The sequence below is a fragment of the Lissotriton helveticus genome, chromosome 1_2, assembly GCF_964261635.1.
Source record: "Lissotriton helveticus chromosome 1_2, aLisHel1.1, whole genome shotgun sequence".
In the NCBI taxonomy this organism is placed as follows: domain Eukaryota; kingdom Metazoa; phylum Chordata; class Amphibia; order Caudata; family Salamandridae; genus Lissotriton; species Lissotriton helveticus.
In genome coordinates, this window is record NC_136058.1 from 322,451,860 (window position 1) to 322,478,260 (window position 26,401).

At 47.5% G+C, this 26,401-nt stretch overlaps 3 non-coding genes across 3 annotated transcripts; all 3 read left to right on the plus strand.

Annotated features, from left to right (window-relative positions):
• The first annotated feature begins 8,260 nt into the window (after window positions 1-8,260).
• Window positions 8,261-8,346, plus strand: TRNAY-GUA (transfer RNA tyrosine (anticodon GUA)). Its single transcript is given in 2 exon segments — window positions 8,261-8,297; window positions 8,311-8,346. It is a non-coding gene; the product is annotated as a tRNA-Tyr (tRNA).
• A 472-nt stretch (window positions 8,347-8,818) lies between these two features.
• Window positions 8,819-8,890, plus strand: TRNAD-GUC (transfer RNA aspartic acid (anticodon GUC)). The gene has a single exon. It is a non-coding gene; the product is annotated as a tRNA-Asp (tRNA).
• A 1,199-nt stretch (window positions 8,891-10,089) lies between these two features.
• TRNAE-CUC (transfer RNA glutamic acid (anticodon CUC)) lies at window positions 10,090-10,161 on the plus strand. Its single transcript has one exon. It is a non-coding gene; the product is annotated as a tRNA-Glu (tRNA).
• The last annotated feature ends 16,240 nt before the right edge of the window (window positions 10,162-26,401 follow it).

Here is a 26,401-nt window from a genome sequence, read left to right on the forward strand (position 1 = left end):
TCAGTTATCGTACTCTTGTTAACCAACTGTTGGCTCCGCTGTTCAACTGCAGGCTCCTCTATGGAGTACAGTCAATCGCACTCCTTCATCCCTGAGAGCATAGAAAACATATTGGCTAGTACTAGGGCGGGAGGGACAACAGAGTTTTGGTTGGGACCACATGAGTTATTTATTCTGAGAGGTAGTTGTAGAAATCCATGGTTATTGCCTATGTTGGATTTAGATGGCCATCTCTCTTGAGGTTGTTCCCTACCAGTAGTCCCCCTGTTAACCCTGCGATGTTCCACCCTATAAAAGAAACACAGGGGTAGTGCATGAATTGGAGACCCATGAGACTGTTGTCCTATGTGGGTAGCACCTGCTAAAATTCTTCCAGCCATGGCTGCCCTGTTAAAATTAACTACGACACAATCCCCTCCACCCACCTTGGGGGAACAGCCAAACCATGCCACGCGTCGTACCATGATGATACTACGGTCTAATCCAGGACATGCAGTGATGTTATTTGTTAGCCAGTGTAGTACCTTGTTCTTCAAGTTAATATGGTCTTCAAACATGCCAGGACGGAGCGGAGGGACATTGCCCAAAACAACTACATATGGTGTGGATTCTGGTGGAAGATGGATAGTCGGGAGGTTCTGACATGCTTCCTCAGAAGGCACATCATTACCCTCTAACTGGCCTGTTGTGCTTTGGGTGACCTGCTTATATGGAGCAACCTCCTGGGATCCACTAAGTGTGAAAACGCCCCGTGGGCCTACAGTTCCCCCTTTCACTGGCTGTGCTGGTTGATACTTGCGGATGAAATGTCTGCATGGGATTTGGATGAATTAGTAATGGTGCTTATGCTCGGGGTGGCTACTGGATCAGGTGCACGTATGAACCTAGGGTTTTTGCAGCAGTCCAAATTACCCCCCCTGCAAGATTAACCTCAATTGCTGACAACTTCTCCAAAATGGGGCTTAATTTAGCGTCTAGTAATGTGGTCATTTATTCATTTAAGACTTTGATAGCTTTTGAGTCCAAGTTTAAATTTAAGGGTGCCAGTTTGGTATTAACTGGAGGTTTGGTGACTGGGGTCAGCTTAGTTCTTTTAGCTCTACTCCCAATAGCTTGGAGTTTACGTTTGGTGCTCCTCTGAGCGGTGGGTTCAGGGAGCTGAAGGAGTAAGGTGGTTGTTTGTCAGTACTTTGGAGCTATTGTTCCCTGAAAGTAAGGCGGAGCTTCCACTTCTATTGATGATAATAGTTGGGGAAAGTGGTCTGGGCAAAGACCCCGGTGTAATGTTTAAGACGGCGGGAGCGCAGTCTAGTTGATACGCACGTAGCCGTGCGCTAGCGTGGGCGTGGTACGTCACACCCCGCGCTAGGTATAAAATAAAGGAGGCGTGGCCACGGAGTTTAGTCCGGACCACGCGGAATGCAACTCTGGTGTCCCGAGGTCCCGTTATTTAGCGCAGCGACACTGGCGCTGCGCACCGAGTAATTGGGGCCCGACAATGGCGACGAGGGCCGTACGAGCCCATGCTGTGCCGATCATCACGCTGTAGGCTGCTCTGTTGCCGCGTGTTTACGCGCCCCGGCCTCTGCAGGCCCCACACGCTGCGGTCCCCGACCGCGACTGTCTGCCCCACGTGGGAGTGGCAGCGCATGAGGGCGACTTCACAGGCGGCCCCGCGGCAATACCTGCACGGAAGGGGGAGGCGATGACACGCTGCCTGGCAGGGGAATCGATACCTACAAACCCTACACCAGGTACCTGCGCAGTGCTACACGCCATCGGCCTCCATGACCTCAGCACCTATATCTTGGCATAAGGGGGACACACCCCAAGGGCTATCAACATAGTGTCCACCAGCATAAGCATTGCCCAGCGCGTCTCAGCGGCCCGAGTGGGAGATCAGACAAGGAAGAGCCTCTGTCCTACGACGCTCGCCCGTGCATACCCACAGTGACACGGTCAGCCACTGCCCGCCGCCATGGCGAACATCCCGCCCATCGAACCATTTGTGGTCGACGGTGCCCCAGCGTCCCTAGCTCCGCGATGGAAAGACTGGATGGAGCGACTGCAATTTTACTTCGAGGGCGCCGGCACGGCGAGGGAAAAACACAGGGCACTTCTTCTCCACCTCGGCGGGAAAGACATTCATAGGATCTACAAGACCCTGGTGGAAGCAACCCCTCATACCTATGGCACACTCCTCAACGCGCTCAATGCGCACTTCGAGTCCATGGCCAGTAAGGACTATGAGCGTTTCATTTTTAGGCAGGCGCGACAGGAAGCTGATGAATCCCTCGACGCCTTCCATGGAAGACTGAAAGAACTGGCGAGCACATGTGGTTTCCGAGACGAACAAGAAGAAATCTGTGGTCAAATCATTCAAAACTGCTACTCCTCCGATCTGAGGGTGAAAATCCTTCAAGAGGATGGGAAACCGTTAGCGGACATCTTAAAGCTAGGCCGCTCCAAAGAGCTATCTAAAGCAAGGGGGTCGCACATGGAAGCTGCACTCCACAGGCCTATCAAGACGGAGCATGCCAATATGGCCGAGCAAGTCAATGTTGTCCGACCGAAGCAACGCCCGTTCGGGAAAGGAAGACCACCAGAACGTCGAAAAGAATGCGGGTACTGTGGAGGCGCGCAGCACCGGGCTCAAGACTGTCCCGCGCGCGGGAGAAAGTGTGGATCGTGTGGGCAGATGAACCATTTTGCATCAGTGTGCAGATCATCAAAACAGAAGCCCGAAGCAGCCCACGCTGTAAGAGAAGACAGGGACAGCGAAGACATGGACGATGACTCAAATAATTACCCGGTGCACTATGTGTTTGCCATAGACCAACCAAGGAAGAAAAAACGGCGACTCCCGAAGTGCAGAGTGAGAATACTGCACCAAGAGGTGAAAGCAACAATCGACACAAGAGCCTCAATTGAACTCATGGCGGCAAATGTCTACAACCAACTGCGAGAAAAACCAGTGCTGAAGGCGGCCAGAATCCGGGTATTCGCCTATGGGCAAAAGACGCCGATCCCGTTGATTGGGTGCTTCCAAACAGAGATACAGCACCAAGACCAGAAAACGCCGTCAACCATCTACGTCACAAAGGAAGGCAGTGGGATGCTACTCAGCGGCCAGGCAGCCGAAGACCTCCGCCTGATATCCTTCGCGATGGCGGTGCTGGAAGAAGAACTGGACACGATTCTCGGAGTTCGATGACACATTCCAAGGCATAGGATGTCTCAAAGGGAAAGAAGTGTCTCTCCACATCGACCCGTCCATCCAGCCAGTAGCCCTCCGACACCGCCGAATAGCATTCCACCTGAGAAAAAAGGTGGAGCAAGAATTGGAAACCCTCGAGAAACAAGGCATAATCGAGAAGGTCAGCGGGCCCACTCCATGGGTATCGCCAATCGTGGTGGCGCGGAAACCCAAGCAGCCAGGACAAGTCCGCATCTGCGTCGACATGCGCCTACCCAACGTAGCTGTGAAGAGGGAACTGCACTTAACCCCCACAATAGACGATATCCTGGGAGAGTTGAACGGGGCAAAGTGGTTCTCCAAAATGGATCTGAGGTCAGGATATCATCAACTACCTCTACACCCAGACTCCAGGTGCATCACACTTTCTCCACACTTTCTCCACCCACGTAGGACTCCGGCGCTATCGTCAACTCAATTTCGGGATATCGAGCGGTGCCGAGGTCTTCCAAAACACGATTCGAGAGGTCCTGAGCGGGCTCACAGGGGTCCTGAACGTCAGCGACGACCTGCTAATATACGCCAACATGGTAGAGGAACATCACCAGAGGCTCCGAGGCGTGCTACAAAGAATCAAGGAATCAGGCCTTACGCTGCACCGTGAAAAATGCAAGTTTCTGCAGAACAAAATCAGCTTTTTCGGATACACGTTCTCCGACAAGGGAGTAGCCCCAGACCCGGACAAGGTGAGAGACGTGCAAGCAGCCCCAGCACCGACCAACATCTCAGAAGTCCGGAGTTTCCTAGGTATGGTGAATTTCTGTGGGCGATTCATCCCAGACCTGTCCAACATCACCAGACCCTTACGAGAGCTCACCAAGTCCACAACCCCCTGGCAGTGGGTAGAAGAGCAGGAGCTAGCATTCCAATACACCAAAGCTGCGCTGTCGGCTGACAAGACTCTATCGTACTTCGATCCTGCCAAAGCCACCAACATCGCCGTCGACGCCAACCCGTACGGACTAGGAGCAGTCTTGACGCAGAACCAAGGCGGTGATGACTGGGCGCCCATCGCCTATGCCAGCCGGTCCCTGACCGAGACCGAACAACGGTACTCTCATATCGAGAGGGAGGCGATCGCAATCCATTGGGCCTGCAGACACTTCCACGTCTACGTATATGGGCATCCATTCACCGTATCCACCGATCATAAGCCCCTGATTCCACTCTTCAGAGGTTCAGTGTCCAAACCTCCGCCCAGAATAGAGAAGTGGATCCTCCAACTTCAGGAATACGACTACCAACTGGAATTCAAACCGGGAGCGACCAACCCGGCAGGCTCTCTTTCCAGACACCCCAGGGCAGCAACTGACAGAGAGAAAGAAGATGCCGAAGAAACAGAGGAATACGTGAAAATAATCCTTGAAAGGTCACGACCCCTGCCCATGGGCCTCGACATGATCTTGGAGGCGACTCGCAGTGATGAGGTCCTCCAACTTGCAATAGATGCCGTGCGGCTTAACGACTGGAAGAACCTTCAAACATCACTAAGCAAGAGGACACCGGAAGCAAAGCGTGCCCTGGAAACCATCCTCAAAGTAAAGGATGAACTGTCAGTGGATAGCCAAGGATGCCTTCTCAGAGGACCAAGAATCGTGATACCGACGAGTCTGACCCAACAAGCAATTGAACTAGCTCACCGGGGTCACCAAGGAATAGTAAAGACCAAAAGCAGGCTTCGAGCGAAGGTGTGGTTCCCGGACATGGACACCAGAGTAGAACAGACCGTAAAGGAATGCCGATGGTGCCAGGCGACAGGACCGCCCGAGTCCCCGCCCCCAGTCATTACCGAAGACAACCCGAGTAAGCCATGGGAACGAGTGAGCGCAGATTTCGGCCACCTCCCGGACGGCCGCTACATGCTCGTCATTATCGATGACTTCACCAAGTATCCAGAGGTAGAAATAATCACATCGCTGGCTGCCAAAGAAGTCGTAGCAAAGTTTGAGAAAGTCATTGCCACCCATTGTATATTCGAGCAAGTTAAGACTGACAACGGACCGCCCTTCCAGGGGCAAGAATTTGCTGATTATCTCCAGGAGTGGGGTATCCAACACCGGAAAGTGACCCCCAGATGGCGTCAAGCAAATGGAGAGGTGGAGAGATTCATGCGGACTCTCAACAAAGTCATCAGGATTGCCCACGCCGAAGAAGCACCGCTGGAGAAAGCCATCTACACGTTCCTGAGGGAATACCGGCTCACGCCCCATCGCACGACCACAGCGGCCCCAGGCCCATCGGCGATGGGAAGGATAGTACGAGACACAATACCCCACCATCACACCTGGACCCCAAACGAAGCAAGCTCCCGACAGACCTTGCTCAATCGGAAGCGCTCAAATGACTACGCCAGCTTCAGACACCGAGCCAAGGAATCGTCCATCTGGGAAAGGGATCAAGTTTACGTGAGAGACCGATATCCCGGAAGCAAATTCCGACTTCCATTCGAACCCAGACCCTGGACAGTCACACGCCGATCTGGCACTATGGTAACGGCCCAACGCGACGGAGAAACTGTCACACGCAATGTATCCTTCTTCAAGCGAGCCTCCGGCCCATCCGACGATCATTCCAGCCAAGAGCCGGACAGAGTGCCGTCAAGCCCGGCAGAGTGTCACAGCAGCCCCTCGGGAGATGAGCAAGGGACCCCACTGGACAGGTCAGCGATGAGCTCACCAGCCTCCGAGAGTCCCAGTACTGCCAGTCCCCACCTGCCCGGGCAGAGTCTGTCACCAACTCTGACCCGACAGGAAACTCCACGGAGGATCCTGTTTCGGGGAGAGGCTGCGGGCTATGGACTGAGAAGAAACCCAGCCCCATCGTCGCAGCTAGCGGACTTTGCAGTAGGCTGAGATCGACACGCTTGATCGTCAGACTGGTAACTGGCCTTGCGGTCATTTCTGGGTTTTTTTCCCAGCCAGATGATACTAAGTGACTTTGGAGAACTGTTATAGTTTTGTTTTAATAAAGGTTGAAAGGAATGTAATGTTTAAGACGGCGGGAGCGCAGTCTAGTTGATACGCACGTAGCCGTGCGCTAGCGTGGGCGTGGTAGGTCATACCCCGCGCTAGGTATAAAATAAAGTAGGCGTGGCCACGGAGTTTAGTCCGGACCACGCGGAATGCAACTCTGGTGTCCCGATGTCCCGTTATTTAGCGCAGCGACACTGGCGCTGCGCACCGAGTAATTGGGGCCCGACACCCGGTATCACTGAGTGGGAAACTTCATTAGCAGGCAATGAACCTACAGTTATCTCTGGAGCTGTAAATGACCCCTCAGGATTATCGGGACAAGTTGGAGACAGTTCAACCAGGGGTACACTCAGTCTATGGAGAAGCGGACCTCAACAGTTAATGGGTGATCTGGAAAGACGCCTGTTAACAAGTTCTATTTCCTTATCAATGACAGCCGCTGCTCTCTGCAGGAAAGAGTCCATAGTAGTGACTGTAGAAGCAGTAGAAGAGGAGCTTACCGCAGATTTGGTCATAGTAACTCCCGTCTGGACCTTTCTCCTCCCCATGCCTGTAAAAGTCTTTCTCAAAGCCCCAAAGTGAACACCCACGGACCACAAAAATATGGGTGATACGGGCAAAATGGTGGCGTTTGTGTAATAGCCGTGTACGTAAAGGGCCTCACTGTGCATAGGAGCTATTCCTGCTTCGGTTAGTGAATTTCAGGATTATGTCTCTAATACTTAGATCAGGATGAGCTTTTAACCTCGATAATGGATTTACAATCAGGGGCCCTGCACCAATACCACATATCAGACTTCCTCACTGTATTTCAGAGAAGTCTATTTAGAGTCTTCCGATTCCGCCTACCTCCATATGGGGGGCATGTCTCAATGTCCAGTTGGCGGATTGCAAGAGTTGTGGCCCAGCCCAGCCCAGCCTCTACCGGTCTCGGATGGGCTCAAACGGGCCCGCCCTTGGTCCGGGCTTTGTCGGGGCTGCGTCCCGCGCGTCCCGTGCCGCTGTGGGAGAGGCTGTGCTATGAGTGCGTTGGCCACGTCTCCACCTCAATCGCGGCAGGTGTGTAGAGTCCCTGGTGCACTCTGGGGGTTGCAGTCCACCCCAGAGTGTGAGGCTCGATCTGCTGACGATGGCGTGGCAGCGTAAGGCAGCCCCTGGGACCCTCGTCCCACCAGGGGCAAGCAAGATTCAAGGGGATTCAAAATGCGGCGGCAGCAGTGAGGCAAAACACAGTGAGCGAGGGACCAGAAGCAGGCAAGAAGAAACACCCTCATATAGTGCTTTGGACAGTGGAGTTCATACATTGTATGGGAACACATGATACATAAGTTTAAACAAATAGAAAACAGTCTAAAGGGAACATTTCTGCATAGAAAACACTCTGTGATTTTCTCACCACCATTTATGATTTGATTGTTCTCATGCAATGTTATCAGAACTAGAAGGAGCAAGATTTGTCCTTGGCTTACTACATTTTGGAGACTTTCTCTAAGAACATTTTGTGCATACTTGTGCGAAACTATTAAACTTTATTTTAGAAGTGGAATCAACAATCATATGACATAGGATGACGTTTAAACAAGATGGAAGGCGATGTACACACGGTTGAATATTAGCAATAGCTCTTATATATTGCAGATATTTTTTTTTATAGAAAATTAGCCCTCACAAGAGTAATAATACCCAAAAGTGAATATGAAACACTATAAATGAAAAATATAACTAAAGCAAAACTCAAATACAACTGTGAGCCAGCTGAAACAAAAAAAATATTTTGTTTGAGCGCTATATACATATAAGAAGATAACATTACCCGATTATTGACTTTTGGATTACAAAAATATTAAAGGAAAATATAGAATGAAATTAAGTCACTACTTGGCCATTTTCCCTACAAGTTAAAGTATCTTGTAAGTTCCCAACTTTATAAAGTCATTGATCAGGTGTTTAGAAACAAAAAGCTGCATAAACAGCTGAGCTCCGGTCGCACTCCTCATGCTATATAGAGCGTTGTCACATTCAGAACTGTGAGCCTTCGATAGCTCAGTTGGTAGAGCGGAGGACTGTAGTGGAGCGTCTGTCATCCTTAGGTCGCTGGTTCAAATCCGGCTCGAAGGACTTTTGCAAACTCTACACTTTTTCCTTCTGCTTTACAATAGAAAGCGCCTCTGTCTCAGACCCTCACACGCCGGGGCTTTTCCTGCCTCCTCTCTTCACCTTTCAGCCCAGCTCTCTCCTCCAGCAGAGAGGGGGGGGGGTTAGCGAGTCTCACCCCCTCCCCCCTCCCTGTGTGCAGCCCCCGCCCCAATCTCCCATCATCAGACAGAGCCGGGCCGTCTGGAGCAGCCCTGGGAGCTGGTTGTGGTGACTCTGGCATCAGGGGATGCTGCTGAGAGCGTCTGCTGGGAGGCGAGAGGGTTGTTCTGAGGTGTGAGGGTGGGGTGAGTTTGTGTGTGTATCGTGGGAGGGAGTGTGTGTGTTTGTTGAGCCCGTGCTCCCCTTTGTTGGTGTCAAAGAGCCGGGAAATGAGAAAGATCAGTTAGAGGCAGGACATGACGGGTGCAACCTTGATGAGGAGCTGCTCAGCAGATCCTCGTTAGTATAGTGGTCAGTATCCCCGCCTGTCACGCGGGAGACCGGGGTTCAATTCCCCGACGGGGAGGCCATTCATTTTTTTTTTTTAACTAAGCTAACATTTTGACGGTGGGAAACCTTTTTTAAATGCAATTTATAAAATGATACTCATATTAGAGCGTGCTGATACTTTTTATTGATTTCTTTCTGTTTGTATCTCTTGCTTGCTTGTGTGACTTTATCTTGTACATTTCCAATGTTTTCTGTTTGTATCTTTTATGTAACGCATGTAATCCTAAATCCTTATTGCTTTGCAACGGGTTCTTATGTAAAGCGCTCTGACACCTTCGGGTAAAGTTCGCGCTAAAAATCACATTAATTAAAATAAAAAATAAATTAAAAAAAAGTTCATGTTCAAAACTTTACTAATGGAATCCTAAACCTTTTCAAATCTATCACGGGAGATGTGTAAGTGCAACACCTTTTGGAACGTATTTGTGCCTTTTCATTGTAAGCTGCTGTGTACCTTCTGAGAACTGCAAACGTATAATAGGGGGTTATTACTGAGATAAACATCAAAGTACTACATGATAGATAATGGGAATTTAAACTAGTATTTTTAAGCGCTAAATACATTAAATGTTGGCGCAGGCTCTGAGCGAGTACCTGTTTATACGAAGGTGAAACTTTTCATCTTTATTTAAGTGAAATGGTTTAGAACTTCCAGGCACCTTGAGAAATCCAAAGAACCACTGGCCCGGACGTCCACTCCCCACCACCCTCATCAGAACTCTTATGTTTCCAGGGTCCAGGCATGATTTCCAAACCCAGATCCGGTGTTACCAGTGCATGCTGGGACTTGTAGTCCCGTTTATTTCACTCTATAAATAGGGCCTCGGGTCCCATCATCCAAAGGAGAGATTGTCCAGGGGGGGCTGCTGGTGCAGGTGTGCACCCGGGACACCGCAGAGCTGCCCTCCTGCAGGGAGCACCGAGATCGCCCTTTTAATTGTACTTTCTATTTTTGTTGATGGCGATTGAGTCTTGATGTTTCCAGTCTCCAGTGAGGGTGTCAGACGTCCTCGGCACCGGTGAACTCAACAGATTTCAAGGTACTGGTTTCCTCGTAGTTTGTATCAAGTTGCACTTTTCGTCTGTTGCTATTTCCCTTCTTTCAAAAGATTGCTGTTTACTTTCTACTATAGTCTATGAATGAAATCAGGACAGGAAGCGGAACATACTCAGCCACACTGTGCAGATCTAATGTGCTTGGAGTAGCAGCCACGCTCCCTGGTGGTCTAGTGGTTAGGATTCGGCGCTCTCACCGCCGCGGCCCGGGTTCGATTCCCGGTCAGGGAAGAGACATTTTCTTTGGGTTTGTTATCACTTCTATAGCGTATTTTTGGCCAGGGAACGTTTCTTTTCCATTTCCGTTGCTGCATTGAAACACACCTTTTGCATTTAAAAAATGTAACAGTTCCATTGCTTTTATTTCGTCTTGAATTGTGTTGTCACCAGTATTAACATTTCATGGACACAGAGAGAGCACTTATAGAAGATTGAGTGACCCGCAGGTTCACCAAGTTTAAGATTACGTTTTTTGTTGATGAAAGTAATCCTATTCGTGGTAACATCTGAGTGATACTTTTTCTCAGGGATTTTTTTCTTCCAAGTAACAGCTCTTGTATCCAGTCGATTTGGCTGTAATTCTTTATAGGGTCTTGGTTAATCCACAGACCTCTAGGAGATTTCCACTTGGAAAAAAATGTCCCTGCTATTCCAGAATGATACTATATAAGCGAGAGTAGGGTGTGTTTAGGGAGTGGAGTAGCCACCGTTGTCAGGAAGAAAATACCAGCAATTTGTTTAAGCTTTGCTACTCTGGAATAGTTAAGAGCTGACAGGTGACAAATAATTTCTATGAAATTGACAGGATTATTTTTAAGGCTTTCTTCTGAAACGATTTTGACACCTCGCATAATTATGTTATGTGGGTGTTGTCTTAGGCTTATTTTTCAGGAGAGCAAAATCATGGATCTTAATGCTTTTCTCAATATTTTTATTGTAAAAATACAGACCAGGCCAGTAAAAAGCAACCGAGTGACAACCCTAATAAGGAGGTAGTTCTGGCCCTAGGAAACCTCGCACAACAGTCCCTTCCTCTTGGACTCAACATGTCCCCTTAGCCTCTGTCTAGTTATTATTATTCAGCAATCGATACCATTAATTGTTTAAGAATAAACTAGAAATCAAATATCAAGCCATGCTAAAAAAGAAAAATATATATTTGAACAGGTTGAATTATCACCTTCCAATGAACCGAATACCTCAACAACTTTCATGATTTAGCATTTTCTCTTTTAAAACATGCACCTGAATACATTAGCATATATAATTCAAAGGGGGTATTTACAATTAAAATAAACAAAAATGATATCAAAGTGATATTTTTGACATGGTTGCCGTTTTGGAGACTGATTTCCCTTATGCTGCTGATCCTGATTGAGAGGACACGAGATGACACCTGAGGGGCTTTGCTGCAACTGTTCACGGCCCCCGCTTCGCGGGTGCCGTTCACTGGACTTTAGTGCTGTTGTGCACTGACACGGAGGGACTGCAAGGCTAAGCAGGCAATTCCCCATCACACACCTGCAGCCTCTTCCCTCCGTGTACACGCCCCCGCCTGGGAGGTCTTTATATTTGAATCAGTGTCCCGCGATGCGGGACGCGCGCGGGCAGACGCCGGGCGGAGCCCGGGCCCGTTGTAGCCCATTAGAGACCGTGTAAGGCCAGGCCGGGCCACTCCTCCAACTTCTGAGCCGGAGCTTGAACTAAACGTAGGCACACGTATTATATAATATTATTTAATTGCCATTTGGAAATACCCTCTATATATTATTGTTTGATATTGATACTGATAATTATGTGCACACGTGGGAGCAGAAGTAAAACGGCAGCGGGGGGGGGGGGGCACTACAAATAGGCACTCTGGATAACTTCATTATAAGGGCTAATACCTTTATAGAACAAGAAATTTCATCAATGGACCGCAGAGTGTCTCAAGATCTTGCCCTAGCAAAAAGATCATCTATGGGCCATTTTGCAACAGCTAAAACCCCTGACCAACCAAACGGTGCGGTCCCCTTAGAAACCCCTGTAGTAATTCACGCTGACATACATGCTCACAGACAGAGTCTGCCTGGCACGGTAGATCTATCAGTATCTCATCCCTCACTTGATTCACAATTAAGCTCAGACTTAGAAAAAACCCGGACATAGCTGCTATCACTTCACTCGATGATCTGAGTGCTAGTCAGCTGAAGGGCAAGAGGGAGGGAGCTATCCCCAAAAAACTCAAGCCAAAAAAAGCAAGGGAGAGGGGTAAACAATTGAGGAAGGCTTGTGGGGCTTCTGTCTTAACCCCAAATATAGATCATGATCCCTCTTGTGATGTCCCCACTAAAGAGGCCTCGTGTAGAGTGAATGTAGAGGCCTCGGATAATCTAGACAGGATTAGTGTCAGCGATGACGAGGTTAATATTTCACTCCTACCTAGGATAGCTGAACTCTTTAAACTTTATCTTACCCCCATTGAGCTAAGAATAGCCCACATTGAAAAACAGATAGTCGACATGTGTGCCGTCCCCAAAAAACTAAACCCTCAGGGGGCTCCAAAAATAGGGGGAAATAAATCAAACATCAATAAACCTGCTGACCTTGCCACTAAAAAACTACCAGCACCAGTGACTAACCCAAAACCCAAGTCGGCCATGCCCACCGCGAAGACAGCTACACCAAAAACTAAAATTTGTGCCACCCCCCTTCGAGAGGGGCAGACTCCACCTAGGGTACATACGACGCAGCTAATTAAGACTAAGCACGACGGAGGTTTACCTAGGAGACGTGTAGTGAATTTGCCCCCTGAGGCAAGTCCCTATGTGGTGGTCATGACGGGGGTCCCTGAACTGGGTGAAGCCGACGAGGAAGCTAATTGGTCTCTAAAAACAAAGTCCAATATTGGCTTAACTCAAATCGGCCCTTACCGCCTAACCGGACAAGCAAGATCCTGACGGTGCGTAGGGTAACATGGGTGGGACATGAGAGGAAATCAGTTCAGGGTGACTGTATCCTGATTAATTTCGCAGACCCTCATACAGCTGACCATGTTTGTGCATGGAACACACAGGATAGATATGAGGGAATTGCAACTAGACGCCTTTCCTTCTTTTATCCCCCTAGGAGTGGATCAACACGTGACTGGGACATTGATAGAAATTGGCATATAGTAGGGCATCGTGAGCGGGGCGGAGATTGGGGAATGTGGGGGGGCGCAGCGCTCTAGGGAGCAAGCCTATAGGGATAACTGGGGTGGTTTTCCGACTGCAAACAGATTCAGTTGCCTGGAGATGGTTGACTGACGGCTAAATCCTACTAGTTTACCGGAGGGTGAGAGGATGGATCTTGTAGTTTTAGGGGGGGGGTTTAAATGGGCATGGCGAGTGGTGCACTAGCACAGCTGGGTCTGGGTGCACCCGAAGTATAAAGGCGCATATTATCAGTGACTGGAGTAAAGATGGGGGCAGAAATGTTGATATCGGACTACTTACCGCACCCGGGCCATCTGAGAAATCGTCCCCCAGTACCAACAAGAGGAGTCCCATCCCTTGTGACCGGAATTGTTTGCAGGTCACTCGGGATTCTCCTGATTCACCTGATCCATTTGTAAATGGGCCAAATAATTGCACCAATGAAGATCTGGGCAATAGGGGTTCTATCTCCATTGTCTCCTGGAATTTGGCGGGACTGGTTAAGAAACTTGACTCCCCGGACTGGGGGGGCATTTATAGATGCGCAAGACGTCTGCCTCTTCCAGGAGACATGGGCTAGGGAAGATTATCGGCGTGTTGGGTTTGCCACATTTTCAATCTGGGCGAACTGGAAGGGGAAGGGACGCCCGTCTGGTGGACTACTCATCTGGGTGGGCTCCCATTTGGGGTGTAAAGCGAGGGCCCTCGAAACCAACTCTCTGGATGTCCAATGTGTACTTCTGGAATAGCCAAATGCCGTTAAACTGGCACTGATTCATGTTTACTCAAGACCAGTGGGCATAGCAAATGTCTCTAGCACAATCGAGGAACTAGTATTGTTTTTGAGTACCATCCCCCAAGGCACTCAGTACGTGGTTGGGGGAGACTTCAATTGCCAATTTGAGCCTCTCCCACTATTTTTAGAAGGCGCAACTACGGAGCAGGATGACCAATGGGGAATCCCTACACTGGTAGGCCCTCCAGTGAAGTCCTGGACACCACTAGCCACACAAATTATGTGCTTGACTCTATCAAATTCTTTAAGGGCCTGTAATGGCGGGGCAAGCGGAGATATTCCTCCCAAACCAACTTTTAACAAACCGGGGCACAATTCTCGCCTGGATTATATATTTGTGGAAACGTGTGAATGGGTCAGAGTTGGAGATTTCAATGTAATTCCCCGAGATGAAAGTGACCACAACGTGCTGATTTTAAAATTTGCGGTGCCGGGTGTTACCCTTTCCATTCAGGGGGGCGATGGTCTTACGGACTCGAGTATGATTCTATCCAGTAACCGGCGCAGAGTTTGATGGCCCAAAATTATAGGGAACCCTAAAGATATTCAGAGGCTGTATGCGAAGACTGTCCCAGTCTTACAAAAAGTTGAAAATCTTATTCATCAACTCCCGTCTGTGGAGAGCCATAGAGAACTTGGGGTCATCCATCTGGAGTTGTGTAGCACCCTAGCTGAGGTGTTGAACCCTGTGCAGAGGGTAAAGAAAGGGAAGGGGACGTGTGCCTCGTGGTATAACGCCGCTTGCAGGAAGGCTAAAGCTGACATACTAGAGGCCATGAAGCAACATGATAACATTCTATTGGTTAGGGCTAAGAGGAAGGGGTATAAATACCTCATCCATAATGCTAAGATTGAATTGGACAATGACAACTGGACAGACATGACGGGCGCTCTCAAGTCTCGAGACGCCCGTAAATTCTGGCAGATTGTCAAAAACGGCTCTGCCGATCCCAATCCAGCAGTAGAGGCTAATATTGCACCCAGTGTGTGGGAGGATCATTTTAGATCTTTGTATCTTCAGGCCAATGTAGATCTCTCCGGGGACCAAGAAGACCTGGTGGCAGGCTCGACCCTTATGCCACTTTTGGAGACGGATAAATTCACCATGGCGGAGGTTGGGGCAGCTATTGCTAGACTCGCTGCAGAAAAAGCCCCAGGGTTGGATAAACTCCCTGGTGACCTATTTAAACATGATCCCACGGTCTGGGCTCCATACCTATAGGTGGTATTTAAAGCAATTCTAGGAGGGATGCCGGTGCCTACTACTTGGCTGGGGGCGGAGATTGTCCCTATCTTAATTTTGCTCCCAGCCAATTATAGGCCCATCAGCTTAATTGATGTCCCTCAAAAGATCTTTGCAAGGCTGATCTTGGATTGCCTATTAGAATGGATGCTAGACCACTCTGTCCTGAGCCCCTACCAATCTGGGTTCAGGAATAAAGTATCCACTATAGATCAAGTTTTTCGTCTCGCCCTCTTATTTTGGAAAACGGTACAGTTGGAGGGTGGCAGCCTCTATACTGTATTCGTTGACCTACGAGCGGCTTTTGATCTTGTACCCCGTAGGAAACTTTGGTCCGTGCTTTCCGACCTGGGGGTTCCGCAACATCTTCTAAATATAGTTATCAGATTACACACAGATAACTACGCTCAGGTCAGATGCGGCAGGGAGGGAACTTTATCCAATAGATTCCCCGTTGGCAGGGGGGTAAGACAGGGTTGTGTGCTTGCACCGACCCTGTTTTGCCTCTATGTCAACGGGGTTATTGCCCATCTGAATGGGGTTGAAAACAGCGATGCTCCCAAACTTGGAGGCAGCAGGGTGCCGGCGATTATGTTCGCAGACGACACCCTGCTGCTGTCCAAGTCGCCAATGGGGATTCAGCAAGTTCTCAATGGTTTCGAGGCATTTTGTAGAGACCATGGCCATGAAATCAATGCATTGAAGACCAAATATATGGTTTTCAATCCACCATCTACAACTCACCCTAGTCCGTATATTGGTGTTAACAGGCTAGAAAGGGTTTGAACCTTTGAGTACTTGGGGATCACCCTGAACGAAAAGATGTCGTGGTGGCACCACCAGGAGAAATCACAACTAAAGCTGGCCCAAATAGCAGGCGGAATCTTTAAGCTCGTTGCCAAAAATAAATCCTCCTCCAAGCCGGTTGGTCCCCCGTTAGAGATCTATAGAGCACAGGCTAGGGGTGCGGTTATGTATGGAAGCGAACTTTGGGGCTACGCGTGTAAACGTGATTTAGTAGCAACAGAGAATACATTTGTTAGACCGCTTTTATCACTTCCTCCTAGCACCCCCCTGTTGCCAATGAGGCTCGATTTGGGTTTGAGGCCCCTTGATGAAGATCTGGGCCTACGTCCTTTAATATTTTGGCGTAGGCTATGGGCTGTACCAGAGTTACTTAACTATAGGTTAGAACTGCAGGAAATCCTTACCCTCCCAAATGTTGGGAACATTCCCTGGTTAAATTACATAAACAATGAACTAGGACTATCCACCTTATGGTCCGATCCACTGTCATCATGTTCTAGGGTCACACGGATTCAGCTTGTCACACTGTATCAGGAAAGTAAACTTGCCACACACTTACAAAGAACAGGCCTGGGCACTTTAACGGAATCATTTTTAATGACCAAGGACATTTATAGGTTTGAAACTGTTCTAGATGCCATATTCCCAATTACTATCAGGAAATTGTATCTTCAATGGAGATACAGCAGTTTGCCGATTAGGGCTTATACCAGTAAATGGGCCGAATCTTCGCCGAGCCATTGCCCAGGGTGTAAACTAGAGCAGGAAACTGATTTGCACATACTGTTTTTTTGTAATGCATATGGGCAGGCGAGGAGGAAATGGATCGTCCCAGTGTGCAAAAACTTGGGGTTCGCTCACTGTTTGCATGCATATAGGGTCCTTAAGACTGATTTATCTGGGCACACAGTTTTTGCACTAGCCAAATACCTGGGGATAGTCTGGCATAAGAGAAGATACTTATTAATTGGGGATGTATGACAACTGTTAAATTGTAAATTTATTACAGTAATAATGTCTGTATGTATGAGGCCGGTCTTCATTTTGTAAATTGGTTTTAACAATGTTCTTAATTTTTTATTTTTAGTTGCTCTTGATGTAATGTTTCTTTGTACCTTTTATGGCAATATGATGCCGAAATAAAGATAATGATGATGAAATGGTTTTCAAATATAAGATTAGCAAGTGTTATCCATGCAGAGGCAAAACACAACAAAGGCAGTTTACCATTCCATGCACAGTTTTGCAGCTTTGGATTAAGAAAATACCACCAAGCCAACCTGGAATAAGTAAATTGATGGTGGCACTTGTGTTGGAAACGTGAGTGCAGGTGCAGCCCTCTTGTAGGGGGCTGCACAATGAGGTGTCATCGGGACTCTACAGAGAGCTGTGGCAGAAGGACACTGCCCCCAGTAGCCAGCACTGCCCTGCACACAGGGACCTCAGATCGCTAGCTCCTTCTCCAGGAGGCCTCATCCAGCAGACGTGCTCTTACAGGAGACCTCAATCACCCCTCTGGTAGCAGGAACCTGCTCCTGTTCTCCTTATGGAAAGACGGGAAGGGGTCCCGAGACCAGAAAGAAATTACAAATTTAAGGCATCTGTATTCATAAATTCCAAAACAACGTTTTTTGATGCAAAAAAGATTTTACTTCAAGATTGCATACATCCTAATCAATAGGTACAGTGTTCATTGTACATTTACTCTATGTTACAGTGTACACGCCCACATTCACAACGGGGAGGGGGTGACGTGAGGGAAAGTGTAGGGGGTAGGATATGTGTGAACTGATTCATTCAGTGACAAGTCTTATTCAATCCACTAAAACAGTATAACTGTGGTCCCTTGGCATCAGGGCCACACTTGTAGGCTCTACAAGAGTCCAGAATTATAAATGTCCAAAAAGGCCTAACTCCGTTATAGCCGTGAGTGTCTGAATGGGGACCGGAGCTGGTCTTTGGTTACGTAGTGGTCTACGTTTCGACCCAAAATCTGTAGGAGTCTTTTCCTTACGAAAGGGTCTTCATCAGGACAAGTTCTCCTTAGCCCTGCTCTAAGAGCCCCAGAGAGCAGGCTTCTTCTGACCTAGTAGGCGCCAGCTAGAGGGCCTCTCCCTGATCCAGATGGCAGCTGCAACCCCAGTGGACCTCCCACCTGGCCACACCACCACTGCATTCAAGGGAATGAGGCCTCTGGCTGCAGAACTCAAGATACCTGGCACAGGAGGCACCTGCTCTTGGAGCCCTGAGACAGTAAGTCATGCCTAACATGACCTTGTGTAAGAAGCTCCCACACACCCCAGGGGTATTCAGAAAGCAAGTTCCTGCCCCAGGAAGGAGTTGCCCCAGCCATAGGAGACATCTCACAATAGGCTTATACCATCAGGGCATTTCTGGGCCCTAGTCATCTTTATATGGTGAGTACCACTTTTGATACACCACAATTAGTTGTTTTTCTGCATCCCTAACCTGATATACCGCCCCTTACCCCCTCAATTGTTCTTGTACATTATAGCTTGATTGCTGGCTGGGTCTCCATTTGTGCCTGATAGGTGCCGCTTAGCATTAATAGTCCTGCTCACCCAGTCTTCCTCTTCTGGTGATCTTCACGCCACCTTCTTTTGGCCCATACCGAAGGGTGATGCGATTGTTTTACCTATGACCCAAGAAACACCCTTTGTGTTACTATACACAATAGCTGGACTCTACCGGTAACTTGACCACTCTCCATTCTCCTTTCCCATGGCTCCACATGTCTCCCCCGCCCTCCCGCTTCCCATTGCTGTCTGCTCCCACCACCTAAGTAAAAAAATAAACACACACACACACACCTACACGTCACCAGGCATCACATTGCTATTGGCCAGCCCACCTTAAAAGCGCTTCAGTTCTACTTCTGTTTCATTTTTTTATTATTCTTTACAAATCCATATAGGACAGTAAATAAAACAACGAACACTGGCTGCGTCAGTTTTATTTTTAGTTGGATGGGATAGGCACTCATTGAATAGTATGGAATGTTATGGCCTGTCATTTTATAGTATGGTACAGAATAGGCACTCATTATACAGTATAGGATGGTACGACCTGTCATTGTACAATATGGTATTATACGTGCTCTCATTGTATAGTATGTTATGGCTTGCCATTGTATAGTATGGTATGTTATGGCCCATCATTGTATAGTATGGCATCTTATGACCGGGTATAATATGGCCTGTCATTGTTTGGTAAGGTATAGTCTGTCACTGTAAAGTACCACATGGTATGATATTATATGTCCTTTTGTTGTATAGTATGGTGCAGAATGGTATACTATAGTATGGGGTGGCCTGTCTTTGTATGGTATGGCCTGTCATTGAATGGTATGTTATGGTATGGCCTGTCATTGTATGGTATGGCCTGTCATTGTCTGGTATTGTATGGTATTGCCTGTAATTGTAAAGTATGGTATGGTGTGGCCTGTCTTTGTAAAGTATGGTATGGTGTGGCCTGTCATCGTATGGTATTGTCTGGTTTGGCCTGTCATTGCATGGTATTATATGGTGCAGCCTGTCATTGTATGGTATGGTATGGCCTTTCATTGTGTAGCATGGCATGGTATGACACAGTATAATATGGCCTGTCGTGGTATGGTCTGTCACTGTAAAGTACCACATAGTAGGATATTATATGTAATTCTTTGTATATGATGGTACTGAATGGTATAGAATGGTATGGGGTGGTCTGTCTTTGTATAGTATGGTATGGCCTGTCTTGGCATAGTATATTATGTTCTGTCATTGTGTTGTATTGTATGGCTTATCATTGTATAGTATGACATGGTATGTTTGCCATTGTAGAATATGGTATGGTATGTCATTTTATTGTATGGTAATCTTTGTTACAATGTACACATTATGCTATGGGTTGAAACAAAATTAGAGCAACCAAACAGGGATAAAAAGCGATTTACAAAGTAATGTTGTTTTTATGCTAGAATTTTCTATTCAACCAACCCATAATCGTGCATTGTTTTTGTTATTATGCTACTCTACATTTCGTGGCCACAGAAAAGTGGCGGCTGGTAAATGTACGTATTTCATATTCTGGAGGCACAACAAAACTTCAAATCTTTATTCCAATTGTGCGCAAACATGAATCAATTTAAAGCACACCGTGCATTTGTCATAAGGCATTTTAATCATGCCCAAGACATCTGATAAATCATGAACTACAAACCTAAAAAACACTTTGGTACAAATAAATGAGTGAATACTGAATAGCGATAGCACAAAGCAATGAATTTATTTTAAAATCATTGTTAAAGTCGTTAACAACCTGTTGCCTCCTAGAGACACGCACATGTAGCAAGACCTTTATGGAAGGACTCGCATTGTATTTTAACATTCAAGTTGTCATGCTGCTTTAAATTTGTCTTCATTATATAGTATGGTCTGATCTGATCTGGTACGGCCTGTTATTGTATAGTATGGTATGGTCTGTCATTGTATAGTATGATGTGTATGGTATGCCATGTGATGGGGTAGTATGTGATAGTAGCCTGACATTGTAGAGTATGGTATGGTCTGCTATTGTATGGTATGGCCTTTTATTTTAATTGAAATTGTAATTTAATTTTTGTAGCGCTTACTACCCGTGATGAATGCAAAAAGAACAATTGATGGACATAATGCAGAACAATGTCATAAATTCTCCCAGTACAGAGATCTGGGCCTAAATCCATTGTTTTTTGCTCCCCATGACATCCCAGTTTTAACCCAGCCATATGCAAATCAGTCATGACCCTGCGCCTAAGGGTAACAGTCCAGCCCGAACTGCCAGGTCAGGTCCTCCCTGGACTGGAAACAAGCATCCTAGGATCGGTTTCGGCGTTTCACCCCTCATCAGCCAGGATAGCTTGACTCCAGTGGCATGGAGAACATGGGACCACGTCAAGGTATACCCGTCCCACTCGTGGTGACAAATGCAATAGGAACAATTGATGTAAAGAATGCATACATTAAACCCAGAGCAGAGATCTGGGACTAAATCCATTGTTTTTTTGCTCCCCATGCCATTCCAGTTTGAACCCAGCCATATGCAAATCACGAGGCACAGAGTCAAGACTGATTTGCATATGGCCAGGTCTAAACTGGGGTGGCATGGTAAGCAAAAGAAGGATGGATTTAACACAGATCTCTTGACTGGGGGTGAATGTTTTTAATTGTTCTGCATTCCATCCATCAATTGTGTGTCTTTCGCTTTGTCACCCTAAATGCGCCGGAGTTGCCCAGATGTGGGTCCTGGGGCTCACTCTGCCACTGGATTCAAGCTATCCTGGTTGATGAGGGGTGAAACCCCGAAACCGACCCTCGGATGCTTGTTTCTGGTCCAGGGAGGACCTGGCTTGGCAGTTTGGGATTGACTGTTCCCATGAGGCGAAGGGTCAAGACTGATTTGCATATGGCCAGATCTAAACTAGGGTGGCATGGTGAGCAAAATAATGATTGATTTAACTCAGATCTCTTGACTGGGGGTGAATGTTTTGATTTGTTATGCATTCCGTCCATCAATTGTGTTTCTTTTGCATTCTCGCCTTTAGTGGGCCAAGTATGCCCAGACGTGGGTCCTGGGCTCACTGAGCCACTGGATTCAAGCTATCTTGGCTGATGAGGGGTGAAACCCCGAAACTGGTCCTAGGTTGCTTGTTTCCGGTCCAGGGAGGACCTAGCTTGGCAGTACAGGCTGCTCTAGTCCCATGAGGCACAGGGTCAAGACTGATTTACATATGGCCAGGTCTAAACTGGGGTTGCATGGTGAGGAAAAGAATGATGGATTTAACCCAGATCTCTTGACAAGGGGTGAATGTTTTCATTTGGACTGCATTCCGTCCATCAATTGTGTGTCTTTTACTACTCCTGATGAGGCATCAAAGTGCTTTTTTGGCAAGTGGCACGCTACTACGTAAACTAAAATGGATTAGTAGTGTATTATTATAGTGAAATATGAAAATTAATTTGAGCGGTGGATATGTCAGTCTGTTATTTGGATTTAAAAGAATAGTGGAGGTATAAAAAAGAAAAGGCTTTGCATTAATACAGCGCTTGCTACCCCTGATGAACTGTTAAAGCACTTTTCAGCAAACCAAAATAATTAGTGTTGGATTAGTATTGGGAAATATGAATTAATTTGAGCTGTGGACATGTTCAACTGATATTTTGATTGAAAAAGGATAGTGGAGAGATAGAAGAGGGAAGGGTTTGCATTTATATAGCACTTGCTACCCCTGAGGAGGTGTTGAAGTGCTTTTCGTCAGGTAGCACGGTACTCCAGAAGCCAAACAGAATTAGTGGGGAAAGGCATGTATGTGGTGTGGGAGAGGGGATGAACAAGAGTGTTTTTTTTTAAAGATTTGATTGCTAAAAGAGGTAATATGTGTGGTGCGTTGGAATGTAAGTGTTAAGAGGTTGTGTTATTGAGGTAAAAAGAAGAGGAGGGTGTTGGTGGATGAAAAGATGGAAGGTTGATTATAGGTTTGTTGGTGAAAAAATGGTCTGTTAGGACTAATTAGAGCAGGGAGGCAGTCTGGATGGGATATAGTTAGGTATGGTGTGGATTTGGGCTGTGTTCATGATGAGTGGATTGGTTAGTGGTATAGGATAGAGTGGTGTTTTGTATGTAAGTGAAGGTGCAAATGTGTGGTAGTTGGTGTAGAAAAGAGTAAAGGTGTGAGTTGTGGGGTTTTGCAGTGGGTGCTGAGTCATTGAAATTTGTATAGGGTAGGTTTGTAGTAAATGAGTAGCATACATTTGCTGTGAGTGTATTAATCTGGTTGTGGATGTGGATGGGGTAGGGTGGGTGCTAGTGAATGTGAAAATGGGCAGCATCTGTGGCCCTAGGCCCGATCAGTTCTGAACAGGCTCAAACTGGCAGAAACTCTTGTCCTCTTTGCCCGGGCTGAGATGCCCTGATTCTTGACCTCAAATAGGCTTAGTAGTCAGGTGACCCCTCCGGCCAATGGGAACTCTACCCCTAACTAACCACATCACTAGCCCTAAGCCCTAACCTGGTCCGACCATTCACTGGTTCGATTTACGTGGGAGATGGAAGAGCTTAGTCCTCCACCTCTTTCCTGTTATTCCCAAAAAATTAATCTATCTTTGTTTAGACGGGCATTGAAAAAAACCCGTCCAAACTCGGGGACAATTTTGGACGATGCGGTTGACGGGTTTAATGAGTGGATACGGCAGGCGGCTGCTGCCTCCACTAAGCAAACTACGCTAGCCAGAGCTAGACGCGCTCCCTCTCAACCCTGGTTTTCCCCTGACCTGAGGGAAATGAAACTGGGGTGCAAAAAACTCGAACGCGTGTGGAGATGTGCATATAGCCCTGAGGCCAAATCTGCCCTACGATTTGCCCAAAAAGATTACTATGCTGCAATCAAGGTGGCTAAAGGGAACTATTATGCGGGGCGAATTGCCAAGGCAGATAACAATGGCAGGGAGATCTTTGCCATTGTTAAAAGCTTTGTTGCACCTGTCGCTGAGGCTGTTTCTCTCGTACCCTCGGCGCACTGGTGTGAAGGGCTGTCAACCTTTTTTTCTACCAAAATAGCAAGGATCCAGCAGGACCTGCTAGCTGCTCTCCCCAGTGACAGCTCCGCAATCCCCCCACTACCTTCCTACTGCCCATATTCGGGACAGCAACTCACTAATTTCGCGCAGATTGAGGAAGATGTTGTTCTGCCCCTTCTTCAGTCCCTAAAATCTGGCTCTCCATCTGACCCATGTCCGGCCCGGGTGTTGTCGGAGGTGGCAGATTTGGTCTGTGATGAGACCACGCAGTTAGTGAACCTCTCCCTGGCTTCGGGCGTTGTTCCTTCTGTTTGGAAACGGGCCAAACTTCTGCCGCTCCTGAAGAAACCCGGACTGGATGTGGCGACTCCGGGGAATTATCGTCCGATTTCCTTGCTACCGGCACTTACTAAAATTTGTGAAAAGGTAGTATTCCAACAATTGGAGAGCTTTGTGGAAACCTCTAAGGCTCTCCATCCCGCTCAATCGGGCTTCAGGGCTGCTTACAGCACCGAGACGGCCTTGGTGGAAATGACTGAGGCTATTCGGGACTGTTTAGACGGGGGTGGCAGAGCGGTCCTAATTTTATTGGACCTCTCTGCTGCCTTCGATACTGTCCCTCATGACCTCCTCCTCGGCCGGCTGTCGGCTGTAGGCATTGGGGGTGTAGTCCTGGATTGGCTGTCCTCTTTTCTATCTAATAGGACCCAGCAGGTCTGGCTGCCTCCCCATCCCTCGAAGCCTAAACCTCTGTGCACAGGTGTCCCGCAGGGGTCAACTCTTAGCCCCTTACTGTTCAATGTTTATATCACCCCCCTGGTTTATCTAGCGGAACAGTTTGGGGCTAAGATCATAGGGTATGCAGACGATACCCAACTGCTGTTTACCTGGCCCGATGCCGATCTGGATACATCCACGGTCCACCTGTGTCTGTCCTCTGTATTTCGCTGGTTAACGGAGGCCCAGCTGAAGTGCAACGAGGACAAGTCAGAGGTGCTCTTTTATGGTACCTTCCCCCCCTCGTTCAGGAGCTCACTGTGGCCTTCTAACATTCCCGGCCCTAGTGAGATGGGGAGACCTGCCAAAAATCTTGGCATTTGGTTTGCGGAGGACCTGAAATTTGAGCATCACATTAAGAAGCTGACAGGCACCTGCTTCGCCACCTTGAGAATGCTACGCAAATTCTTCCCCCTACTTCCTAGGGAGGCGAGGGAGTCGGTTGCTCGGGCGCTCATCTTGGCTAGGTTGGACTATGCCAATGCACTGTTTAGTGGCATACCCGCCTACTTGGTGCAGCGTCTGCAAATTATTCAGAATGCGTCCGTCCGTCTACTTTTTAACATACCTAGATGGAAGAGCGTTCGCGCGGAGATGCGCACGCTCCATTGGCTCCCGGTCAGGCAGCGCATTATGTTTAAATCTCTGGTGCTGGCTTTCCGGGCAACCCATGATCAAGGCCCCATCTATTTGCAAAAGAGATTTGTCAGATATGTTCCTACACGTACCCTGAGATCCTCTACTCTATTTAAATTGACTCTTCCACGTTTTAATCGGTTCAGACTTGGTGGTCAGTCGATTTCTGTGATTGTGGCCCGGGCCTGGAACGCTCTTCCTTTCCATCTGCGTTCCTTGCCAACAGTGGCGGCATTCAAAAAACATCTGAAAACTCACCTCTTCAAGAGTACAAGCTGACTTGTTTTTTTCACTCTCTAAAGTCTGGATGTCTGTTTCTTTTTCCCTTGTTTCGCGCCAGGATACTCCCCAGTAATGGAGCGCGTTATAAAATGGTTTAAAGTAAAGTAAAGTAAAGTAGAACCAACAGGAGCCGCCCTGGCCCTTACAGCCAATCAAAGCCTAATCCTAACAGCCAGTCAGAAATACAACCCTAAGCCCTAGGTTCAATAGAAATCCTATCCCCAGAAACCAAATAGAAAACCCTAATCCTATACACCAATCACACCTCTAACACTTAGCCGTACACCCAATAGAATCATTGACCCAGGGTCCAATCTGAACCCTAGACTTATAATTGAATCAGAACACTAACCCTAAGCCAAATAGAAACACCAGATACAGCCACCAATCAGTGCATAGATGTAATGTTTCATAGCAGCTTATATAAGGTATGTGTGACCTCAAGCACAGGCAGCTGGGCAGGGGCTGGGGGTTCAGAATCTCCTTGGAGACGGACCGGCTCAATCCACACTCTGGAGTTCTACAGGTAAAGGCCTAAACTAGGCCTCTAACAATACTGCTTTTCAACACATAAACAACTCGCTCTCCTAGCCAAAAACTGAATGCTACAAACACTTTTCAAACACAGTTTCAACACTAAGAGCAGATTATTGCAGTCACACATAACCCTCTGCTTAGCATCGGAGGTATAATATGTCTGTTTCTTGGGGTGTGGGGCGTTCATCTTGTTTCACTCATTTGATAAAACAAAAGGGAGCTGGGGTGGATTGCTTACACACAGGTCTGAGCACATATTAGGGGAGAAACTTGGAGGGAAAATCAGGCTGTCACAGGCACGTGGGAAACAGGGTTTGAACTGAAAGAGCCCAGACACAAGTGAAATTGAAGCAGTCACGGCAGGTGCGCAGCAACAGATTTTAACTACAAAGCCCAAAATGCAATAGGTAAATTGTAACAGTCAGAGGCAGGTAAAACTTAAACATTTAAAACTATAAGGCCCACAAACAAACCAGGTGAAAATGAGGCAGTCACCTGTAGAGGAAAATCACTTTTAAAGTTTCAGGAAATTGCACCGTATATCTTCTTAGCACCTTCTTGTCCTAGGGCCACTGCCATGTTGGGCACAGAGAAGCTGAAGCTCACAAAATGGATAGTGAATGTCCTGAGGTCCCCCCAAAAACCATAAGGGGCCTGG